The sequence below is a fragment of the Talpa occidentalis genome, unplaced genomic scaffold (assembly GCF_014898055.3).
Source record: "Talpa occidentalis isolate TD23 unplaced genomic scaffold, MPIMG_talOcc4v2.1 talOcc4.7, whole genome shotgun sequence".
NCBI lineage: Eukaryota > Metazoa > Chordata > Mammalia > Eulipotyphla > Talpidae > Talpa > Talpa occidentalis.
The window spans coordinates 46,492,969-46,511,789 of record NW_023605083.1 but is presented as its reverse complement, the minus strand read 5'-3'; the positions used below and the strand labels follow the sequence as shown (position 1 = coordinate 46,511,789).

The window sequence follows — 18,821 nt, the reverse complement described above, 5'->3', positions numbered from 1 at the left end:
GCTGCAGAGGCTATGGGCAGCCCTGCAGCCCAGCGCTCAACTGCTGAGCCACGAGGGGAGGCCCCAAAATAGTTTTATTTTTAAAGCTTTTTAAAAACTTATTTAATGTTATTGAAGTACCACTGTTTTACATCCTTGCTAGTGTTTTGACAGTATAGAATTTTTCCCCCCAAAAAAACTCCCCCCACTGAATTCCCATAGTCCTCCACCATAGTCCATTGTTCTCTCCCCCTTTCCCTCCATTCTTGCCTTTCTCTCCTTGGCCCTCTGAAAGCCACAGGTCTATCTATGGTGAGCTTTCAAGTGTTGGTTTTAAAGTTTGTGATTCACTCTTTGTTTGGTTTTTCTGTATTGTACCTACAAGTGACACCAGCTGGTATTTGTCCTTATTCTTCTGGCTTATTTCACTTAGTATTTTCCTTTCCAGCTCCACCCATCTTGCTGGAAATGGTATGAATTTTTCCTTTTTGATTGCTATGTAGTATTCCATTGTATATATGGACTCTTCTTAATCCACTCATCTGTTTTTGAGCATTTAGGTTTTGGCTATTTTAAATAGTGCTGCAATAAATATACTGGTGTCCTTTTAAATTAGTGTTCTTGTATTTTTTTAGTAGATACCCAAGAGTGGAACTGTTGGGTCATATGGCAGATACACTTTTAGTCTTTTGAGAACCCTCCACAATATTGGCTGTTCTCTGAAGAGCATGTGTACCCCAGAGAATCCTGACAGAAGCTACCATTAAGAAATCAGGCAGAGGGCCTCCCTGGTGGTGCAGGCGGTTGAGCGCTGCACTGTGAAGCTGTCCACACTCTCTGCAACGCGGGTTCAATCCTGGCCAGCCAGCTGGCGAGAAGCCCCCATGGCAAAGCAGACCTTTCCTGTCTCGCCCGCTGCTCCCCTCAGCAGTGTAGCAGTGTATTTCGTCAGTCTGCCTGTTCTGTTCCCTGCTCTGTCTCTGATGAATCCTCGCGCGCGAGTTTGTGTGTGTGTATGTGTGTGTGTATTGTATGGTGTATTGACAGGGGAAGAACTTTGAGGAAAACCAAAAAAGAAAGCCCCTGGTTACTCACTAGAATATAAACCCCATGATGACAAGATTTTTTGTCTTTTGTATTCACTGATGAATTCTAAGCACTTAGACTAATTCCTGGCACACCACAGATCCTCAATAAATATTTGTTAAACGAACAAACTATTTATGTTGCATTCCTTTCCAAAATAGAGTCTGGAAAGTGAGATCCTCCAGTTCCGATGTAAGTTTTGGGAAAAAAAAATCTCAACAATAAAAAAATTGGGGAAAAATTAAATTTGATAATGATTTATGAAGCTTTTAATGTGTTGGCTACAGTCCTGCCTCTCACGTTATTTAATTTGACTTTCCCAGTAACACCAAAAGAAATATTATTATGCATATTTTTACAGATATAAAAGCAATGCTAAAGAAACTTAGTTACTTGTGTAAGGTAACATAATAAACATCAAAATAGGGATCTAAATATTGGTCTTTTGACTTCAAGTTCAATGGTTTATTCACTCTACTGGAACATGTATTTTAATTTTTATGTAGCAATTAATTTATTTTATTGCGTTATATGCTCATTACATTATATATTTCAAATTTGTTTCTTGTGTCATAAAAAGAGAAGTTCTTTATGCTAGAGGAGAGGAGACACTTCTAATACCTTTAGTATAGACTCATACTTTTCTAGCTAAACTTTCTTCCATTCCATTGAGGCTAGACTGATTCCAGTCTAGATCTGCAGTCCCTATGACTATAATGGAAATGTGGAGCTTGCGGTGGATGGTAGAGCAAAAAGGGGTTAGAAGATATTGATGAGGACACTACACTAATAGTGGTGCCTGGTTGTCAAAGGACCTATCAAATATGAGATTAATTTGAAGTAAACCTGTTTCAACAACAACAGGTAGATGTTAAAGATGTTGTGGTCATGATACCCTGAAGCTCAGTTGCTAAGCTGCAACAATTAGCTATGTAGCTTGGCTGCTGACTGGACCCAAAAATAAGACCCATAAAGAATGACCAATTCTGAGATGGAAGGTAGAGAAGCAATATTGATTTTGAAATATAAGTATGTGCCACTAATTCCAGATTTCAAAGGTTTTTCCATCATTTGAAAATTAAAGGAAGCACAATTAAAATGGGAAATGCTAGACTTTACTTCTACAACTCTAGGATGATATTCCTTAAGATAAACTAGACAAGGAAAACCATACACATTGCACTTTCTGATTGATTCTGGCATATGAAGTAAATTTGATCATCAATTCTCAAATCCAATGTTCCTTATCTGTGAAGGATTTCTTGAAGTACAGAGGCAAACTTAGATGGGTTGTCCCCCATCTATATTTCCTTTAATTGATTTCGTATTGCTCTGCAATTATTGTCTTATTTCTATGTCTTCTATCATTAAATGTATTAAGTAGATTAATGAATGAACATAAGGCAATGAAGTAGCCAGAATACATCACTTTCTTAGAGCGCTTTGATTAAATATTTGCTTAAGACAGGCTGTATCCAATTGTCTGTCTTATAAATTCACCTCATGGTTGTTCATAAATATTGTTCTTTGGGTTTCTTCTTTTGGGCTGTTAACAGAGACGATAGACGGTAAACCAGATGGTAGAAATTGAATTTTGTAACTGTAACCAGTAAAGGAGGAGCAATAGCTTTTTCCTTCTAGGTCAGTGGTTCTCAAACTTGAGAGTGTTTTAGAGTCATCTGGAAAGATAATGAGGAACAGAGGAGCAGACTGGTTGAAGGAGGCGGGTCTGTTCCTTTTATTTTTACCAAGTTCCCAGGTATTTAGATCTTTAGCCAAAAAGTTTGAGAAAGTTTTTTTCTGGTGGAAAATGATTAAATTATCATAAAATCTTCTCCCCTCTCCAGATGATCTGAACCTATACTGACCCACAAAGGGATAAAGAGGATACACATGAGGGAATAAATAGTGCCCCCAAACACATATATCATGGGTATTCCACAGGCCCTGGAACACCCACAGTCAATCGAATCCTACTAATTTGAAGGAAAATACAAATTGTCTGGAGGACTTTTGTGTTAAGTTCATATGATGTGTGTGTGTGTTTCCATAGACTCTTTTCTTCAAAACAAATCTTGCATGGACTGTAGATATGTAGAAACTGATAAACCTGAAACTTCTTTATTTAAATGCAGTCAAGGGTGAGGTGGAGCTTCCCATTCAGCAGGATTTATGAACTTTTCATGAAATTCCTACGATTTGTTGAAGTACTGTTTGAAAACCACCAAAATAGTTTAACTATCCCCATCAAATCCTCCTGAATTCTTTTTGGTGGACATAGTCAACGCTGATGTAATAAATTAAAATCCAACTTATACCTGATTTTTCACATTTAGGAAAACACCTATAAGCCAGAAAATTCATGCCAGATCTAGTGAAAGGCAAGATGAAATTCTTGGCTTGGGTTTACCTCTGGACAGAAAGTAAAGCATGAATAACGACAACACCGAGCATGCCAGGCAGACGAGTTTTCATCCTGCAGTTGCCAGTTTGGCTTCCTGTTCTCTCCTTCCCCTTTTGGGAGACATGTGCCTTTTACAAGCGGAAAGAGATGGAGCAAAGTTTCTTTCTGGTTTTCCATGCAGGGTCACTAACTCTTTTACTCTCAGAAAATGATAACATTACTTTGCAATTGACTGTTTTGATGGACTCATTACTGTCTTATTTAATATAATCTAATGTTTAATGTAAGCTAATTTTTTCTTTATATATGGATCTTGACGAAATCTTTTTCTTTTAATTTTAATTTAATAGTTGAAATTCTTAGCAAATTGAGGTGTGACTTTTAAAAGGGTAAGGGAATATGTGATGTTGAGTGTTAATCAAACAATACAGTCTCTGAAGTCAGGATATGAACACACATTTCATAGAGTTTCATCCACTTTGTTTCAAAAGGAACTGTCTCACTTGAAAAATGGAGAGATGATAAGTTTTTCTATTTTTAATGTAAAAACCAATATTCACCCATGTTGCAAAGGAACCCGATGAAGAGTACAAGCATGAAAACAAGATAGAATGTTTCTTCAGTAAACCTGCAAATATGCCTTTCATATCTAACATGACAATCTCCTTTTTACAATTATCTCACAGGATTAAGTCACTAGAGGATAAGCTTCTTAAATCTACTTTCCAGAAAACAATTGTTAGAAGGCTCTGAAACTGATCCTCATTCTTTTACAACGGAAACAGGAAGACACTTTACGTTTCCTTTATCTGAAGAATCTCAGAATTCTTCTGGAAGAAAAACACTGGGGTGATAGAATTTTTACTCTATGTTCTATATTGCTTTATTGACTTTCTTAAAGAAAAAAATGTTTGACTCTGAACTTAGAGATATGGATGAGAGAAAATTCCCCCTAGTTCTGAGAACTAGGACAGGAAAGAGCCACATTTCTAATTTGCATTAAAATATGCTTCTGTGATAGGAGGGCAAAATCCAGTATTTGTGTATTTAATTGGTAGGAACAGACAACAAGCTGCACAATTAGCTCTTTCCTCTCGATTGTTCTCCTGAATGTGTGTGCTCACTGCAACGTGTAGTTTATGTCCATGTGAGGACACAGATTTTATGCTGGCAAGTGTATGTATTAGCCAATATCAAATTTTCACATTCAGAGGAATACCAAAAATTTAGTCTTTGGATTGGTAAGTGTTATATACTTTCAAAAGTTGTCTTCTTTGATCACTACACCTGTACCCACACTTTTAAAAGGAATTTAGAATTGTAAAGTTTTTTTCATCATGCCACAGTGTTTTTGTTTTTAAAATGGCAGGCACAATATACAGTCCCACCGACAAAATACAAATGCAGTACAAGAACACAGATAGTTCTAGGGGAAAGTGCCCCCCACTAAGCATACAGTCCTTTGTCAATAGAAATTTCTTTTTATCCCCCTGTGTCAAAAGAACCACGTTCCTGTTAAAGCTTCTTCAGCCAGTGAACACTCAACGTTGTCATATAGAGCTTATGGCGGACATTATTATATCAAGTGACACAACATTTGTAAAGTTATAAAGTTCTATAAATGTCACTGTTGTTATTACTTAAGATCTTTGACCTTCAGGTTGGAAGATGTTGATGAGAGGAGTACTTTTTATGTATTCAAGTGTAGCGGAAAAAGACCAATAGACTATGATCATTTAGACATTTTCTCTCATTCTAGTCATACATTGACTAGAAGTTGGCTTTTTTTAAAAAAAAAAGATTTATTTATTTATTTATGCAAGCACTGGGTACAGTCAGAAGTGCGGGAGGGTGAGAGAATTCACCAGAGCCAGAGCAGGGAGCAGAACAGGCAGACCGATGAAATACACTGCTGAGGGGAGCAGCGGGCGGCAGGCGAGGTCTGTCATGCCATGTGGGACCCTCGCTGGCGGGGATCGAATCTGCACTGCAGAGGCTGTGGGCAGCTTTGCAGCCCAGCGCTCAACCGCTGCACCACCAAGAGAGGCCCTAGACGTTGGCTTTTTCCCCCTACTCCTGTACCCTTAAAATTAGCTCTTTCAATTCGTCCCTGAATAGTGGGGTGTCCAGCCATAAGCATAGTATTAGGGCAGTATTTCTCCTCTCAGTCCTAATAGACGGGTGCATTCTAGAACTTGTGGGTTGGATGAATCATTTTTGCCATTTAAGACTCATGAATGATAGAAACAGGGAATCTGTCCAGAATAGGAACCCAAAATCACAATGACAAAAAAGAGAAAGAAATTTGTATTGCTTAGAATTACTTTTCACCCTTAAAGCAAGAATACTTCTGCATTCCTCCATCATCTGGAAGTAAAACATAAAGTCAATCCTTTTCCTAGAGTAATTATTACAGCCCATAAATAACCGGGGCGGGGGAGGGTGCTCTAGAGATGGAGATACTCCTTAGGAAGGATTTGGCAGCAGGTGTGAAAGTGCATCACCATTACAGAGTTGAAATGACCTTGGTCTCCAACTCTAGTTGCTGAGGAGGCTGGAAAGATTGCATCTACCTACACTGCAGGGACTGCTTTCCAGAACAAAACTACCTCTTTCTGCTAAGGCCTACAAACGCCTGCATATCTAGCAAGTCTACTAACATTTAGCTTGCTCTTTGTGACTCACTTCAATCACATTAACTAAGACATTTGTGTTACGATTAAGATCTTTTAAAAGGAAAGGAAAAATATCCTGTGTTTTCACTGCCCATGCCCTTCAGTAGGACCGTGAGTCAGAAAATACATGTAAGTGTTAAACTATAAAATAACTTCCTCTCTGAAATCTCCTTTAGGAAAAGCTGTATTCATTGATGCCATAAAGTAGCTTTATATTGTATTGTCTTGTTTTCTTTCTTTTTATTCCTTTGAAGGGAGAAAAGGCTATTTTCTTCTGAATGGGACAAAGAATGTTGCCTTATGTGTGCTGCTTGATGCTTGCCCAGATTTTAATGAAATACTCATACCTGAATACCCAGTCAATCAATTATTTGAGTCCAGTCTTTACATTAAAATATAGATAAAATATAAACTGTTAGTTATACAAAAGGGAATTTGCCAGATTTCTCGATAAAAAAGCCCCCTATGTCATAAAAATATCCTTTCGCTAATCAAAATATCACCTGAATGAAGTCATCATGTTTAGCCTGATTGCATTTCCCTCATATATGTGCAGCTGCATTTGCCTCTCCATAAATGTCATTTGATTATGAGAAAATAAACAGGAAGGGACTCAAAGGGAGTCAGTACAGGGCCTGCTTGTTTACCTGCGGCAGCTTTCTTAGCTGAAGAACAAATGTCATGCAAATGGTGCACCAGCAATGAGCTGCCAATCACCCAGGCTTGGCATTCATGATGATTTGCTAAATCATTTAAAGAGACATGCTTTACTAAATGAAAAAATATCAGCGGCAAGGGCCTGTGTTTAAACACGGGGCTGAGTTATTATCCCAGTAGGCTGGAATGAAATGAAGACATCTTCCAATTAAAGCTTGCAGATGAACCCAGACAAACCCCCCTTTTTTCATAAAGACAGGCAGATTATGATTGGGAAGGAACAGCGACAGAGGCTTTCATTACACGCTGATTATGGTGATAAAATTCCCAGCGCTGTGTGTCTGCGGGCCCAACTTCACATTTGAAGGTTTTTAATATAATTTCCTTAGGGTGAAATGCTGAAGATTTATTAAACTTTATGAAGGGCTTACAGATCCAATTTAAGAGGACATATCATAGGGCAAAACTGACAGACGATAAAATACATTCCAACTATAAGAGTAAAAAAAAAAAAAGCAAGGAGAAAGTTGAGCCGTGAAACTGTTTTTAAACATTTTTGTTGGTGGTGGTGTTCAAGTGAAATCAATCATTTCCCCCAGTGTTAGAGCCTTGCTGCTCCATTGAAGTTTTCTTAATGCTTTTTAGAGGAAGTAGGTATTCAGGCCACAGAAGGATGCTTGGAAAGCTTGCCTAATTTTATTTGAAAAAAATAAAGTCACCAAAATAATTTTGAGGTCACTGATTCAAAAATTCTTAAGATTTACACTTTTTATGTAATTAAATGTGCATGATGTTCCTCCCCACCCCCCGCCCCACCCCCAACCCTCCAGCTTACCACCAGTAAGACATTATTCTCATAGGGAGACGTGTTCTTGCTAACCATTTTCAGAGTCACTGGTCAGAAAGATAAGTTTAGCAAATCCCATTGGTTCTTTTTAATTTGAAAGTTTTCAAAGCATCTCTTTAATTCGTATCACAGTTTCAGGAGGCTGTACTCATGAATTTAGGTAGGATTTTTATATAAGGAAACAAATGGTGTAAGACACCCTTCCACTTGCCAGTGAAGAAATGAAATGTTTTCTAGTTACTTAAATAGTTTAGGTAACTTGCAACTTTTATTGCCACTCAGAACAGGGTGCAGGTAAAAAAGCAGCCACAGGCAACAGTTCTCAGTCACCTTTTCAGAAGGAGTCACTGGAATATGCATACATTGCTCTATAGATAGCATTTCTATGTTGGTTTTTTTTTTGTTTTTTTTTTTTTGCGTTGCTCCTTTTTCCCTCTTCCCTCACTTCCATCCAATAATTTTTTGAGGTAAATATAGCATAAAATTTACCTGTTTTAATCATATGATTCAATGATTAGTAGTAAATTTTCAGAGTTGCACAATCCAGTTTTCCAACATTCTTTATCACTCCAAGAAGATCCTCCATTCAATACCAGTTCTCATGCCTCTGCCCTTAGGCAACTTCTAATCTGCTTTTTGTCTCCATAGACTTGCCATTTCTAGATAATTCATATAAATGGAATCACACAATTATGTAGTTCTTTCCAGATATCTTAACCATTTCATGGTTAAATTTAAATCTCACTCTGGCACTTCGTAGGAACACCATTCACAATCAAATCATGCAATTGGGTCCAGTTGAAGGAGAATATGCCTCCTATCTCTTTCATCATAAAAGACTTGAAGTCACCTTCACTGAAGCGGTGGAAATTAAGTTTTGGGGGGTTGTTGTAGAATCAAAGCAAATTTATATTATAAAATTATCTATATTTAATAAAAATACTTTGCCCTTCATTAGAAATAAAAGTTTCGTCTTTGACTTTTGCATTACACACTCAAGAAGCTCCTTTGAACAAGGAGATAAACCCCAGCCAGTATGATAAGATATCGGGAATGATACAGTAAAATAAATATGGCAAAGAGTTCAACTTGGATACTGAATCAGAAAAAATAAAAGCCATAATGATATAGTCAGGGAAAGCTAGTGACATTTTAATACAGTCAGTGATGGCACACAGTATTATATTGATTCTGCATTTGATGATTATGATGAGATTATCTATATTCTGGAGAAGGTATGATGCCAAAATATATGATGTGAAAAAAGAACATATACTTGTTTGATATATATATATATATATATATATATATATATATATATATGCACACACATATAAATACACACATATAAGATGTACATATATACACACATACATATATATGTATATTATGGAGAAGGATTTAGAGAATGCTACATAATTGATATATCTGTATGAAGGGTACTAGAATGTTCTTTATGCTATTGAAAGTCTTCTGCAATTTTAAACTTCTTTAAAAAACAAGGTTCAATATACGATAATGGTGTCATTGTAGTAACGATAGTTATAATTTAAAAAAATAAAGCCTACCTATTTCTGTGTCTGCTCCTTCCACAGGATTGAGCTTTACAACATAGCACTCAGGCCACCAAAGGAGATGATGATGATATTTATTGAGCGCTCACTACAGGCCAGGCATTGCTAAGTGGTCTGATTTTTTCCTTCAAACAAAAGGTAAGAAAATGGCCTGATTGCTAAGTACCTTGTATTTAAATATAGTGGCAAGAACAAGGATGTCCCACAGCTTTCTTTCCAACTCTTTTGGCCACAGTATAAACATACCTAGAGGTTATCAAAGGCCAACAATAGATCATGGTCTAGTTTCCATGGCAGGCTAGAAGGTACTGGTGGAATCTAGTACTTGGCTCCAGCCCACCAACAGGGATGTATTGGATAGTATGGCTGCAATATTGAAAAACTAAGTGCTTCATAATGATAAAAATAGTAGTCACATTTACTTTTTATAGTGTGCCAGCATGTACAATGAATATTTGTGAATGCGTGTGCTTTCTTCTGCACATAGCAATACATGCTTCTCATTGATTCTTCAAAACAAACTTTTCAGATGGAGACTAAGTATATGTTCACATTCACAGTGAAGAAATGTGAGCTTACTCCAGGTCTCATGGATACTCAGTGACCATGAAAGACTTAAAGCCAGGTCTGTTTGGCACACAAAATGGCTTTCTACTTCTAATCTGCAGTGTGTTTGTTAGTCCCTCCATTCAGATATGAGAAATAAAAATATTTGTCCCCTATCTTTTTTGTAAGGATGGTAATAAGATTTGTAAAACAAATATGATATGCATCATGGACTAAAGGAAACAAGATTCCTTTTGCTGAGAAACTGAAGCACTTGGAACATGACTGTATGTCAAAGAAAAACCAGTTTCTTGTCTCCTGGCTATGTCATTCTCCTCTGCACTAGTTAACATATCCCATCGATTAGAAATGGGCTAGAAGTATGAAGAAAATAGATATTGCTTGTGACCTGCTTTATTGCTAGAAGATTTACTTAGCAATGCAACTACTTGTGACTCATAATGGAATCCTGAGAGCAGATTACTTTGACTAATAATAATAATTGCAGACAAAAGTTAAAATTTTACAGTAGGTAGTTTTCCAAAATTGTCTCATTCAATTCATACTCCTGAGAGATTACACTGACATACAACCTTTAAGGTACTTTGGGAATTGACATAATTGCTAATGCACAATTTGATAACAATATGAAATATTCCCCAAAGGTCTGAACAAAACCAGGGACAGGGCAACAGGTCTGCCCTTGAACACCCAGACCATGGCATTCCCATTCTGCATGTCTGGTGTGTAGGTGGAGACACATCCTGCTCTCCATTCTTCAAAGTATTCCTTCCCAGCGGGAGGCTTCTCCAGCTAAAGAATTACTGCTTTCTTCCTCCCTGGGGCCCAATGACCTCTCCACTACTTTATTATGACAATGAAGTTAAAAATAAGAAAGACTGGTATTAGCAGAACTCTCCTATCTCGCCTGCTGCTCTCTTCAGCAATGTATTTCAGTAGATCTGCCAGTTCTGCTCCCCACTCTGTCTCAGGTGAGTCCTCTCATCCCACCCCCCCCACCTCTGGCCTACACCCCAGTTCTTATATGCATAAATAAATAAAAATAAATCTTTAAAAAAAAGACTGAGAATCACAAGTGTTATATTTGCTAAACTTGGACACTCAAGTAATGAAACTTGCTAAACCATTGTCTAATGGAACTAACAGAAGTTTTGAGATCATCTGAACGATGCCCGATGTTCTAGGAATGCACTGGCTTGCTACGTATTGTGGGTAAAACTGAAAAAGGGGAAGTGAAAGGAAAATTTAAAGTGGCAGAAAAAGGAACTGAAGATATGAAGCAAAAGAACAAAAAATGGATGTTCATTTTCTTTGGGAAATTGGAAAGTGACATTTAAATTCTGACAGTGAGAAATAAAATGGAATTGAAAGTTGATATTGAGAATTAGGGAAGTACCAGATAAAGTATTTTGCCCTTTATGGATAAGTATGAATGAATTTTAAAAGACTCAAATCAAACAAATATTTATTGAAACCAATTATGTGTGAGGCATTCTGCCAGGTGCTGTACATTAGACGAAGATGAATCACAGTATTTCTGATTAGAAATGAATCGAAATGACAGAGAGAGAGAGAGACAGAGAGAGACAGACAGACAGAGACAGAGAGACAGAGATTTCCAACAAAGGAGAGAATTCTTATAATTTTAGGCTGGAGAGAAAAATAAGAGAATACTTAATGGAAGATTCTATCATGCTAAATTTAAAAAGACAAATGAGATTATAAGAGTTGTAGCTGGCAGGCTAGAGATGTGGCTATTCTAAGTGGATAGAATAACATGAGCAAAAGGACACTGATAGAAGGGACTAGAAATCTTCCAGAACCAATGAAAAGTCCAATTAGGCTAGTGTATAGGGTTGTGTTAGTCAATACTGGGAAATAAGGCTGTCTATGTTGGAAGGGTTTGTAATGTGGTAGGGTAATGAAGAACGCTGGATTTTGCGGTTGGGTGTGTTTATTTTTTATTTTACCAAAAGGACTGTACATGAAGAGGAGTTGAAGCAGTGTATAGATAGGAAGGCATAGAGGGTGACTGAGAGGTGAAAAGAGACTAGAAGCAGAAAGTTATCCCAGGTGAACCAAACTGAGAGCTTATACTAGAACAATGACAGAGAAAGGATAATAGATTCAAAAAACATTAGAAGACTGAAAATTTATCACTAATTGGATAAGGGAATGGAGATTAGTTTGCAGATTTTCCAGCATAAATATAGGAATCAAAATTTTCTTTGACTATGATTCATTTAACAAATAGATCTTTAGCTTCTGCTTTGGACCAGACCTTATGTTAAGTGTTCTGTGGGTAAAATAGATGAAATATAAAGATCTGCAGGCTTCCAAGGACCTTACAAATAAGCATTGTACAAAACAGAATATAAATAGGTTTGTTACAAAGGTAAAAATCAAGTTCTATGGGGTTTTGTGGAGAGAAGGGATCATTTCTTAAGAGGAGGACAATACTGAGAATTTGGGAAGGAAGGGTCAGTGAAGACAGAGCCAGTGAAGAAAAAAGAAAAGATTTTGGCAGAGTGAAATATTGGAATGAGTGGTGGGAAGAAAAGGAAGAGAAAGAGATATAAATTTACCTGGAAAAATGTCAGAAAAGCTTGAAACTGTTGGGAAATCCTAATCCCAATCTCTCCTCTTTCTCCTCCTCCTCCTATTCTTCATCCTCCTTCTTCTCTCATTCTACCTCTCTCTTTCTTACCCCTCTCTCTCCCTCCTTCTCCCCCTTGCTGCCTTTCTGTTTTTTTTTTAAAGATTTATTTATTTATTTATACAGGCATTGGGTACTGTCAGAAGCACAGGAGGGTGAGAGAATTCACCAGAGCCAGAGCGGGGAGCAGAGCAGGCAGAGGGACCGAAGTACACTGCTGAGGAGAGCAGCGGGCGGCAGGAGAGGTCTGCGCGCCATGCGGGGCCCTCCTCCGGTGGTGGCCGGGGAGCAGCCAGGGATCGAACCGGCGCTGCAGAGGCTGCGGGCAGCTTTGCAACCCAGCGCTCAACCGCTGCGCCACTGGGGAGGCCCTGCCTTTCTGGTTTTGACTGTGATTACATGGTCACAAGCCCTTCCTCCAAAATCTTAATCTTTATCGACAGGTCTCATATAGCTAGTATAGGATTAGCTAAAATATGTACAGATCTTCCAGAAATGCAGAACAAAATCACCAGAGCAATATGTATGAACTATAAATATAAATGAATAAGGCTGGCTTTCATTATCAGCTTACAAATACGTTGAATATAAGTACACAGCTGATCCTTCAATATAGTCAACATCAGAAGATATCTTCTATGCTCCCAAAAGAAAGAGAAAGAGATCTTCTATTCCATTTAAAACAAAACAAAACAAAACAAAACCTTCCTTGAACTCATTTTGCTATAATTGCTTTATTATTTGGAATCTCTGGAAAAGTTTGAAAACCTAGTGAGTAAAAGCTGTTGTCAAGCTTCTGAGAAAAAACAAAAATAAAATGAAACCTCACAGTGTGCTTTTGTAAGTAATGTCTGTTCCTGAGGTCATGAATTGAAAAGTCATAATTCTAAGTTCAAATCAGAACCAGCTCAGATTTAAGTCCAAGCTGGTGCAATAATGAATTCGAGTCATCTGGAAGACTAAATTATCAAGCAGCTCCTTTCTGCCCCGGGCAGTTTTCGAAACTAAATAAAACAATACCATGTACATCTTATAACACAGAGTATTATCAGGTTTGTGTACTGTTTCTGACCTGGTTTCTCAATGAACCAATTCAATAGGAGAAAAAATAACCACTGAGGGAAAGGGTTGGAATTAAGCAATGTTTACTTATCCATCTTCAAAGGAATCCAAATGACTCCTCATGCAGCACAGAGCCGGCCTGAGAAGAGAGGTGAGCATTGATGTGTCTGCATTGATAACAACTCCAGGTTGTAAGCACATTTGGGGAATGGCCTGCAAAAGGTCAAGTGCTTGGGATTATACTGCATTCTCCAGTAGTGATTTCTGTGATCTGGGGAAAGTTTCTTTTCTTTTTTCCTGGGTTTCCCTTCAGCAAGAAAAACACTAGCTATTTACTTTTCCCTCTCTCAAGGATTGCTTCTGGATTTTTTTTTTTTTATTATTGAGTAGTGTCTTCCTTGAGACACTTCATTGTCTTCTGTTTCTTCAGTGGGTGAAGAAACAGAATAGCTAACACTCTTCTTCCTAGTGCAGAAGGTTATTAAGGGGACAATAACTAGGAGAAGAAATTGTCATAGGTCGTTATCCAAATCTACAGACCTACAGACCCCCAGTTACCTACTGCTCCCTACATATCAGGTAAGAGAATGCAGTCACCACCTAGGTCCCAACATGTCCACCTGAGAGAGAGACGAAAATAGTCTAAATGTACAGAGACAGACTGTAACCAGGTGATATGGATAATTAACGTCCGTCTTTATTTTTATTTCATTTTAAAGAATAGGAGAGATTCTTCATCAATAATTTTAAAATTTTGTTTAGTACACAGTCACAGAAGTTCACAAAATAAATCATTTAGATGACCAGAGTAAGAATTCCTTTCCGATGCCATTGTCCTATACATCTTGGCATACATGCAACACACAACAGTACCTTAGAACAGAACGTATCATTTTTGATCACCACACATGGGTGGTTTCCCTGTTACTGAATTGACTCGGCATTCCCTAGTACACAATTCCTATCAATCGTTCTCATAGCTGCTTCATGGACACAATTCCTACTGATAGTCCCCATAGTTGCTTTCGGGAGCCGTGGGAGAAACCAGAGCTAAACAAACCACACAACTAAGTTTATACTATGCGGTTCAGAATTCCAAGCTAAGGTTAAGCCATATGATGGGCCAAGCCTGCTTTATTTAGATATTGAATATCAGAACTATGCACAAGGTCTATGGAGCAATATGCCAATTTCCAGTTAACAGCTAATATTAACCTGCAATGCTCCAAGCAAGAAAAAATAAAAGTTGCCATGATTTATGAGTTATTTCTTTCTTCCATGAATAACTATGCTTAAAGGGAGCCTTATCTTGATACCCACTCCATCCCTCCCCTCCACATGTCTCATTTTTCTTTCAGTCTTTGGCCAAGAAGTCTTGGCCAAGAAGTCTGCTGTGCATTAGCCTTTTATTGAAAGTGCCCTGCACTTTCCATCTCCTGTTCTGTGTTAGTGTGTATTGATTCTCAGTATTGGATCTCTCCCTTCATGTCCCATACCAGGCACTATTAAGTTTGTAATATATTCTTTCTGCAGTGCAACACTTTCAGTGGCTTGAGTTTAAGTAGAAGCACAGAGTCGCAGAAGCTCAGTGCTGAAAGGAACCTTAGAATTTATGCAATTCAACTCCATCATTTTACAAATGATCAAACTAAAGGCAATACAGGTTAAATGCCTTGCATAAGATCAAGATCACTCAAGTACTAAAAGTGAAGGATCAAGGACTCAAACCCATGGGTTCTGTTTACAAGTTCAACCCCATTCTTTGCTCTGTTGCACAGAGTTCATCTCTTCTTAAAATTCTGAGGTTTACTACTCACTGAACACATCATACTAAGGACTTGGCTACAACCAAGGGACATATTAAGGAGGGAATTCAGAATAGGATGTTCTTTATTAGAGGAAATTCAATTATTTAATTTATCTAAATGGCAAATCAAAGTCTAAAAGATTTAAAGTATTATTACTATTACCCAAGAGACTTCCTTGTGGTACCCTGGGAGAAAGTATGTTCTTATGGATGATCAATCATTTTCCTGCACTTTCCTGATAGCTTTGCAAATCCAATTGCTTATTAAGTTGTTTTACTTTACTTGGATTTTATAGAAGCATGCAGAAGAGAATTAGAAAGAGGCATATGGTTGTTTGGACACAGGAGACAAGGAAGATGGAGACAATTGTTTCATACTGCGGCTCATCTGGTAATCATTTTCCAAAAATGCACTTTTGTTCACTATTCTCCACAATCTCTGCATTGGTATTCACCTGAGTTATGGAGAGAGGAGAGACTTCAATGACCTCTATCAACTACATTGCCCAGATTTCTTTGACTTTTGGCTTCTGGTTGGAATAAGCCAATGGGAAGTCCAGGTAGGAGATCAAAGGACAGGAAAAGAGAGAATATAGGGCATTTCCCCTACTACTTTCACCCTGCTTTGTGCTGTGGTTCTCCATGCCTCAATTACATCTCCTAGGAGGAGATTCTACAGCTATCCCTCTCTAGTCCTAGAGTCCTCTGGGACTATCTTCCCCCTCCCCCACCACCTCTTGAGATTCAGGATGGTAATAGCCTCTGCTTGTTGTTGGTCTTTAAGTGCCTCAATGTCCCCTGGAAGTTCTCTGAATGTTTCTCTGCAAAAGTCCCTTTACATGCCGTAAATTTTTGGAGCAGGTTTTCTTTGCTTGCCTGAGCACTAACTGAGACAGTGCATTTGGGGTTAATCATAGACTGAAGTCACCATTTATCTTCTTTGCTGCAGCAGCAAAGCCATCATCATAAAGGATAGAATCAATTCTTGTTCATTTTATATCTCATGGATCTGCTAATCCATGAGAAATGCAGCTAAACTGAGCAGAGGACTGATTCTCACCTTCAATTATATTTTGCTTTTGGGTTTGGTTGACTCTAAGCATGAAAAAGTAGATAGGATGGGTGTAGGAGCAAGGGCTATATTTGGTTTATGTTGATGTATCTTAACACTCCCTACTGACTATGGAGACCAATGGAAGAACACACACATATATATTTATATATGTATATATACACATTTATGTATACACATGTATACACATGTCTATATGTGTATATGCATAAAGACATGTATATATAAATATGTATAAAATATAATATATATATAACAATCCACAAACAAACACACGATGCTGGGTTTTTTGAATTATTACTGTATTAATAACTGTAGCTAAAAGAAATCACTGACTTCATTCATACGAAAGCATGATTAGTGGGTTGGTTTAAAACTGGCTCTAATTTTCCTCCAGAACAGAATTTTTTTCGTTTTTCCTATTGTTCTCAGTCATTGTGAAACTATCCAGTGTTGATTAATGATTATCAACATGTCTTTGAGTTGTGTGTGTTATTTTTGCTATAGAAGAAATTCTCTACTTTTTTTTTAAGGGAAAGGATATTATGCGTTTACTCTTTTCCATTAATTCTTGTGAGTTCAGGGAACACTACAAAAGGACAAAGATGCTTTTTCAGTAGATAGGATATGGGTCAAGCAGTAGAGAATATTGAATCTGTCCTTAATATTGACTGGATTTGGGTATTAACTCATTCATTCTTTCAACTCATTAACATAGTTAAGGCCTAGTAACTGCCAGAAGCTGGGGCTGGAAAGATTAAAAAGACATGTTTCCATCGTGAGGAGCACACAGCACAACACGCAAGGAGATGTGTGCAGAAGTAACTGTCCTGAGTAGAGGGAAGGCGTCAGGTGCGAGCTGTTCTCACTCAACTTTTCAGTTTGGTTAAAGAGAGAGAGAGACTCAGTCCTGACTCCTTGGTTTCATCATTTTGGAACTGAAACACTAGGGCAAGCTTCTAGCTCCACTGTAGGGAGCAGCGTGTGGTGGGAGAGCCTTGAACGTGGAGCTCCAATTCCCTATTTAAAAGTTTTTTGAACTTAAGGGTCAATTGCTACAGAAAAGAAGGAATGAAGAAAGGGAGGAAAGGAGGAAAGAAGGGAGGAGAAAAGGAATGGAAGCAGGAAGGGAAAGAGGAAGGGGAAAATCCATGGGGTCAGCGCCATATAAGGAACAAAATATTACGTATTTGAGGCTTTGTGGGTCATACTGTGTCTACCACACAGCTACTGCGATAGATAAACAGCCAGAGACAGCAAGTAAACAAATGAACACGGCTATGTAATAAAACCATGGGATATTGAAATTTGAATTTTATCGTTTTCATATGCCACAAAAGTATTGCTTTTTAAAAATTTTCCCCTAAACATTTAAACAATATATATATATATATATATATATATTTATATATATAAGATTTCTCACTCAGAGCCCATTTGACGAATTGGCTACTGTCCTGATTTAACCTATAGACCAGAGTTTGCTAATTCCTAGCCTGAAGTAAGAAGCCTGAAGGGGCCTCCCTGGTGGTGCAAGGGTTAAGCACCACACTATGAAGCAATCCACAGCCTCTGCAGCAAGAGTTCAATCCCCGGCCGGCCAGGAAGATACCCACATGGCGCAGCAGACCTTTCCTGTCTCGCCCATTGCTCCCCTCAGCAGTGTATTTCGTCAGTCTGCCTGTTCTGTTCCCAGCTCTGTCTCTGGTGGATCCTCTTACTGCCCCCCCACCTCCACACACCACGCCCCCCCCCCATCTCTGTCCTGTGCCCCAGCTTTGTATTCATAAATAAACAAGTCTTTAAAAAAAAAAAAAGAAGCCTTGGCCTCCCTGGTGGCACAAGGGGTTAAGCACCGCACTATGAAGCAATCCACAGCCTCTGTAGCACGAGTTCGATCCCCGGCCGGCCAGGGAGAAACCACATGGCGAAGCAGAATTACTTGCCCACTGCTCCCCTCAGCAGTGTATTTCAGTCAGGCTACCTGTTTTGTTCCTTGCTCTGTTTCTGGTGAATCCTCTCACCCCCCCAACATCTCTGGCCTGTACCCCAGAAGCCCTAAAGGAGCAGAACACTATAGACCATTACTTGGCTGGAATACATGATAACAGGTGCTCTCAGCTCCTCCATGGCCGTTCAGTACATTCCCTGAGTAGTTAAGTAGGTTTGGCATGTTCCATGTGACTAAGGTGGATTGGTTGGCTTCTCTGAACTTCTCTTTTTTTGCCTGTTAAATAACTTTACCTGTTCTTTGAAAACGCACAGGTTTTTTTTTTTTTTTTTTTTTTTTTTATGAGGATAAATGAAATAAAATCCATGGAAAGTACTTTGTGCTCTTAGGACAAAAAGCATTATACAAACCCAATGTATTATTAAAGAAAAAGCAAATCTGTCAAAAGGAATTGGAAAGCCCCAAGCATAGCGCAATGCGACTG

The 18,821-nt window shown here is 38.2% G+C and overlaps 1 long non-coding RNA gene across 4 annotated transcripts in view; it reads left to right on the top strand.

The window, feature by feature from the left end:
* LOC119232459 (uncharacterized) overlaps positions 1-18,821 on the top strand; it is a 115,727-nt gene that overhangs the window by 29,382 nt on the left and 67,524 nt on the right. For all 4 annotated transcript variants that reach the window (XR_008549438.1, XR_008549440.1, XR_008549437.1 and 1 more), the window contains one exon: positions 9,244-9,360. This is a non-coding gene — a long non-coding RNA (uncharacterized LOC119232459). The remainder of the gene's footprint in view (positions 1-9,243; positions 9,361-18,821) is intronic.